Here is a 6,000-nt window from a genome sequence, read left to right on the forward strand (position 1 = left end):
AATTGTCTTCTAGGTGGAAAAATCAAAATTAGAAACAGAACTGTTAGAACCCAAAACTATGATTTTGTCAAAGATGTATAACTTGCTGTTGAAATGGAATACACAGGATGAAACGGTGAAATCTGCTATGATTAAATGGGCACAAGATGTTGGACATAACATAATGATGGCTGACTGGGAACAGTTATGGACCACAGGTATGAAGTTCACGGCATGTAGTGCCTTAAGAGAGAATATTATGAAAATGATATACAGGTGGTACATGACACCAGTCAAGCTTGCAAAAATCTATCATTTGCTCAACAATAAATGTTGGAAATGTAAAGAAACTGAAAGTACATTCTTTCACCTTTGGTGGACTTGCCCAAGGATTAAGGCTTTCTGGGAGATGATTTATAATGAAATGAAAAGGGCATTTAAATATACCTTCCTGAAGAAACCAGAGGCCTTTCTCCTGGGCATGGTCGGCCAAATGGTGCCAAAGAAGGACAGAACTTTTTTTATGTATGCCACAACAGCAGCAAGAATACTTATTGCAAAGTATTGGAAGACACAAGATCTACCCACTCTGGAAGAATGGCAGATGAAGGTGATGGACTACATGGAATTGGCGGAAATGACTGGCAGAATCCGAGACCAGGGTGAAGAGTTGGTGGAAGAAGATTGGAAGAAATTTAAAGACTATTTACAGAAATACTGTAAAATTAATGAATGTTAGAATGATGTCAGAATGAAATTAAGTGGTTCTAGCAGCAATGTCATAAAGGTATATGAAAAAATGGCAGGTTAATAGGTGAGAATTTAAAGTTATAATATATTAAGTTAAAAAGCTAAGACAAAAACAAAGAGGGAAAGGAATTGCTGAATTAACCAACTGAACCAGAATACAAAAAAGGGAGGTGAGAGGAGGTCAGGAAAGTAAGGAAATGAAATGTAAGATACGGAAGGATAAATTTGTTTCTAAGTGTTTTTTCTATATATATTTTTTCTATACTTTGCATTTTGTATGCTTTCCCCCTTTTTTCTATATTTTTTCATTGTCTTTTATGTAATTTTTTGTTTTTGAAATCTCAATAAATATTATTTTTTTTAAAAAAAGGAATACCCTGCTCTGTGTCTTGAGGCAGTCTCTGAGGTTGGCTAGGAGCTAAGCATGGCTGCTGTACATTTTCAGACATGAGGTTTATGCAGCTTTACGTGGGTGCATTTACCTTGTGCATTTAGGAATGTGCCTTTTATTTATGACACTTTAGAATTCACAAACACAGTCTGGAGCTCTGGGGCACCAAAAGTCTCCTCTGTTATGAGCAGGGTGGGAGGAAGACTGTTACCCTTGTGGCTTTGGGGCCTGGTGCTCCCTTCAACCCCAGAAGGGCCAGCTAGGTCTCCCCTGAGTGGCACTGGCGCCTCCCTCACACCACCCCAGTCACACTGCTGTCCTCTTTGGCTGCCCACTGTGCTTGGACCTCAGAGCATGTGCAGTTAGGCTGTATGATGCCTGTGTCGTAATTCCTGGATCCAATAAGGGTCAACATCTAATTGAGGATCCCTTTGTTGAATTAGTCAGGTAAGGACCATAATGACCCCTAAATATCGGTCACTAGTTGTCAGGGGTTCAGGAGCAGAGGCAAGGGCAAGGGAGGAAACGACGATGTCTGGCTGGAGGAAGAGGCACTGGGGCCCAGCCAGACGTGTCAGTGAAGCAGTCCCCAGAGATTTTACCGCCCATGGACCCCCTCCCGCCCAAACCAGTGGTGAGGCTCACCGCATCGCTCCAGCTGCCCAATGGAATCACCATGGACGTGCCAATCACCATTGACTCAGGAAGCAATGCGGACTTTATAGGGCAGGACTTTGTCGACCGGCACGCTATACAGTTGCTGCCTGCCACGCTGCCCCTGCAGGTTGTCACGGTGGATGGCAGGGAGCTGCTAGGGGGGCAAGTGGTGAAGCAGACGCCACCAATGGTGATGCGGCTTGGGAATCACAGGGAAATCATCAGCTTCAACGTCACTCAACTATCGGACACGCCCATTGTATTGGGCATGAGTTGGCTGGACAAGCACAGCCCAACGCTGGCTTGGTACCAGAGGCAGCTGACCTTCGGCTCTTCCTTTTGTGCTGAACACTGCATCATGCCCCGGCAGGAAGGAGAGGAAGAGGAGTCACAGCTGCTGCTAGGCACGCTGCAAGCGATTCCCCACAAGTACGCAGAATTTTTGGAGGTTTTCTGCGAGAAGGAGGCAGACAGGCTGCCCCCCCCACAGACCATATGACTGCAAAATTGACCTGCTGCCAGGGGCGGCGCTGCCTAAAGGAAAGCTGTATTCCATGTCTGAGGACGAACTGCAGGAACTCAAAGAGTTCATAGATCATAATTTGGAGCGCGGTTTCATCCGGGAGTCCAAGGCAGCGGGGGGCAGTCCTGTATTCTTTGTTAAGAAGCGGGACACGCCCCAAAAAAGACTTGTGGTGGACTATCGCATCTTAAACAGTGTGACCAAGCCATCGGACTTCCCCATGCCCCGAATCGACGACCTCCTCGCAAAGGTACGGAAGGGCAGCGTGTTCACCAAGTTAGACCTGCGAGGGGCGTACAACCTCATTCGCATGCGGGAAGGAGATGAGTGGAAGACAGCCATGTTCACGCCACTGGGCACCTACGAATACAGAGTTATGCCTTTTGGATTGCAAAATGGCTCCCACGTTTTTCAAGCGTTCATGCATCACGTGTTGGCGGGGCTCCTCTACAAGACGTGCGTCTGTTTCTTAGATGACATCCTGATCTTTTCGGAATCGCAGCAGGAGCATGACAGACACGTCAAGGAAGTGCTGAGCAGGCTGCAGCAGCATAGGCTCTACGCCAAGCTGGAGAAGTGCCAATTCGACGTGACGGAGGTGGATTTTCTGGGCTACAAGTTGTCTAACAAGGGGCTCGCCATGGACAGCGCCAAGGTTCGAGCGGTGTTGGATTGGAAAAGCCCACGCAACCGGAAGGAGGTCCAACGGTTTGTCGGCTTCGCGAACTTCTATCGTAAGTTTATCACAGGCTTCGCTATGCAGACGGCGGCCATCACTGACACGCTTAGCTCCAAGAAAAAGAAGTTCATCTGGACAGAGCAGGCGGAGCAGTCCTTTCAGGCACTCAAACGTCTCTTCGCGTCGGAAGAGCAGCTGCTGCATGTCGACCCCAGCAAGCCGATGAGGGTCGAGACAGACGCCTCGGACAGAGCCGTGGGAGCAGTCCTGCTGCAGAAAGACCCGCAGGGGGTTTGGCGTCCGGGAGCGTTTTACTCCAGGAAGCTCAGCAAGTCCGAACAGAACTACACCATCTGGGACAGGGAGTTGCTGGCCATTCATGCAGCGTTCAAAGCGTGGAGGCACTTCCTGATCGGCGCCAAGCACACAGTGCAGGTCTGCACGGACCACAAGAATCTGGAGCACTGGCGCACGGCACAGTTCCTGAACCAGAGGCAGATACGTTGGGCTGAGTTCTTTGCGAACTTCGACTTCCGAATAGAGTACGTCCCGGGGGACACCAACATCATGGCGGACGCTCTCTCCCGTAAGCCACAGTATCTGGAGGACGCCACGCCAGCAGCCGCCATGCACATCTTCGCACCAACAGTGTGGGCGTGCGCTGCGGCAACAGTGGACCTGGAGGCGGTGCGACGAGCGTTGCAGGATGACTCCTTCGCGCAAGCAAAGATGGCAGAGGTGCAAAGGGGCAAGGCAGCGACCAACGAGTTCCAGCTGAGAGATGGATTGCTCATCCGTAAAGGGGCCATCTACGTGCCGGGAGACGAACTTCGCGCCAAGGTACTGCAGCAGCTGCACGACGCGCCCACTGCCGGGCACTTTGGCAAGGAGAAGACGGTGGAATTAGTCACCAGGGACTTCTGGTGGCCCGGAATGAGAGGGGAGGTCGCGGACTACGTGGCGAGGTGTGACACCTGCCAGAGGGCCAAGCCAGTGCACAGACCGCCGGCCGGACTGTTGGAACCGCTGCAAACTCCGGTCGAACCATGGGAGAGAGTGGCCCTGGACTGTGTCACGGATCTGCCCAGCTCGAGGGGCAAGACGGCCGTGCTGGTGGTGGACTTGTTCTCCAAGATGGCACATTTCATCCCGTGTGCTAAGGTGGCCACGGCGGAGCAAACCGCCAAACTGTTCATAGACCACGTGTTCAAGGTTCACGGTCTGCCACGGTCTATTCTGTCCGACCGGGGGCGACAGTTCATCTCGGATTTCTGGCAGAAGCTGATGGGCTTCCTGAACGTCAAGATCAACCTGGCGTCGGCGAGACACCCGCAGACCAACGGGCAAGCGGAGCGGGTCAATGCCATCATGCAGCAGTACCTGAGATGTTATGCGAATCAACAGCCTGCGACGTGGGTGGATTACCTGCCGCTCGCCGAGTTCGCCTACAACAACACGAAGCACGTGTCCACGGGGGTCACGCCGTTCTTCGCCAACAACGGGAGGCACCCCAGAACCTTCCCGGGACTGGAAAGAATGGGGGAGGGGGAGCCGCAGACAGCAGATGCGTTCGCGTCGGAGTTGCAGGAGGTCCACGATCAGCTGCGGCGGCACCTGGAGCTGGCCAAACATGCATACAAGGTGCAGGCGGACAAACACAGAAGAGTTGGCGAAGAGATCCATGTGGGGGACTGGGTCTGGTTAGCAGCCCACGCAGTGCCGGCCAGGTCGTTGGCCAAGAAGAAGCTGGGGCATAAGCAACTGGGGCCCTACCAAGTCGAAGAGCAGGTCAACCCGGTGGCTTTCAGGCTGGCGCTTCCGGAGGGTTCCAGAATGCATCCGGTGTTCCACAGATCGGTGCTCACCCCCTACAAGGCACCGCACAGGTTTCAGGAACCCGGAACGGCACCGAGTCCGCTCAGAGAAAGAACCGGGCACGCGGGAGTGGCACAGGAGGAGCGCATCAACGAAGTCACAGAGATTTTGGACTCCAGATGGGGGGAAGAGGGGGTAGAATACCTTCTCGCCAAGGAGGGCACCCCGGCCAGTGCGAACAGCTGGGTGCCGGGCTACGCCTTGGACGAACCTCTGCTCAAAGACGAGTTTCATGCCCTCTTCCCACATAGACCAATGCCAGCAGACTTTTTCGACGACTGGCTTTTCACGCCCACGCTTTCTGCCAGCACGTTCCGGGGGTTCGACTCGGACGAGGACCCGATACGAGACGCCCGTTCCCCGGAGGGGTCACCCTCGGGATCTGCCTCAGAACCCTCGTATTGGTGGGACGATAGACCAGAGGAGCAGTGGCGCAGGAAGTGGCAGGAAGGTCCAGGACGAGCAACGCCGCCAGGAGGAAGTGAGGGAGAGACGGACATGGACGTTTTCGGGGACGACCCTGGTTTCGAGCACGGCGGCACAGAGATGGAAGAGGAGGTGACCGTCGTCGACGAGAGCAGGGAGGAACAACCGGGAGACTTCAGATGGAGGCCCGCCACGAGAAGCGAACTGTATCCGACGTTCGTCCCTCTGACACAGCAGCACCCAGCTCCCGCACCGGAAGGAGGGGAGGGGGGAACGGGGGGCTTCGAGGGGGGGATGGATGTCAGGGGTTCAGGAGCAGAGGCAAGGGCAAGGGAGGAAACAGAGAGCGAGGGGGAGGAGGCAGAAGAAAAGATGAGTGATGACGACGACCCGAGATCTCCGAGTCTTTCCAGTGAATCGGAAGATTCACAGAAAGGAGCACCAGTGGCCAGGGCAAGGGGGGAGCCTAGGGGGACACCCCAGCAAGATAGAGCCAGAGGGGACTCAGAGGAGAGCAGTTGGAAATCGGGACCAGCGTCACCGCCAGAGAGCAGGGAAGAGGAAGAGAGCCAGGGATTAAGCACTGGCAGCTCACAACAGGGGGGAGGGCATGAGTCAGGAGTGGCCACACCTCCATCGGGGAGCAAAGAAACGGTCAGATGGAAAGTGGAAGGTTGGGCGCGCGCGCCAAGTTCAAATGCACAGGAAAGTGACGCAGTA

The sequence above is a fragment of the Podarcis bocagei genome, assembly GCF_964188305.1.
Source record: "Podarcis bocagei genome assembly, chromosome: 13".
Classification (NCBI taxonomy): domain Eukaryota; kingdom Metazoa; phylum Chordata; class Lepidosauria; order Squamata; family Lacertidae; genus Podarcis; species Podarcis bocagei.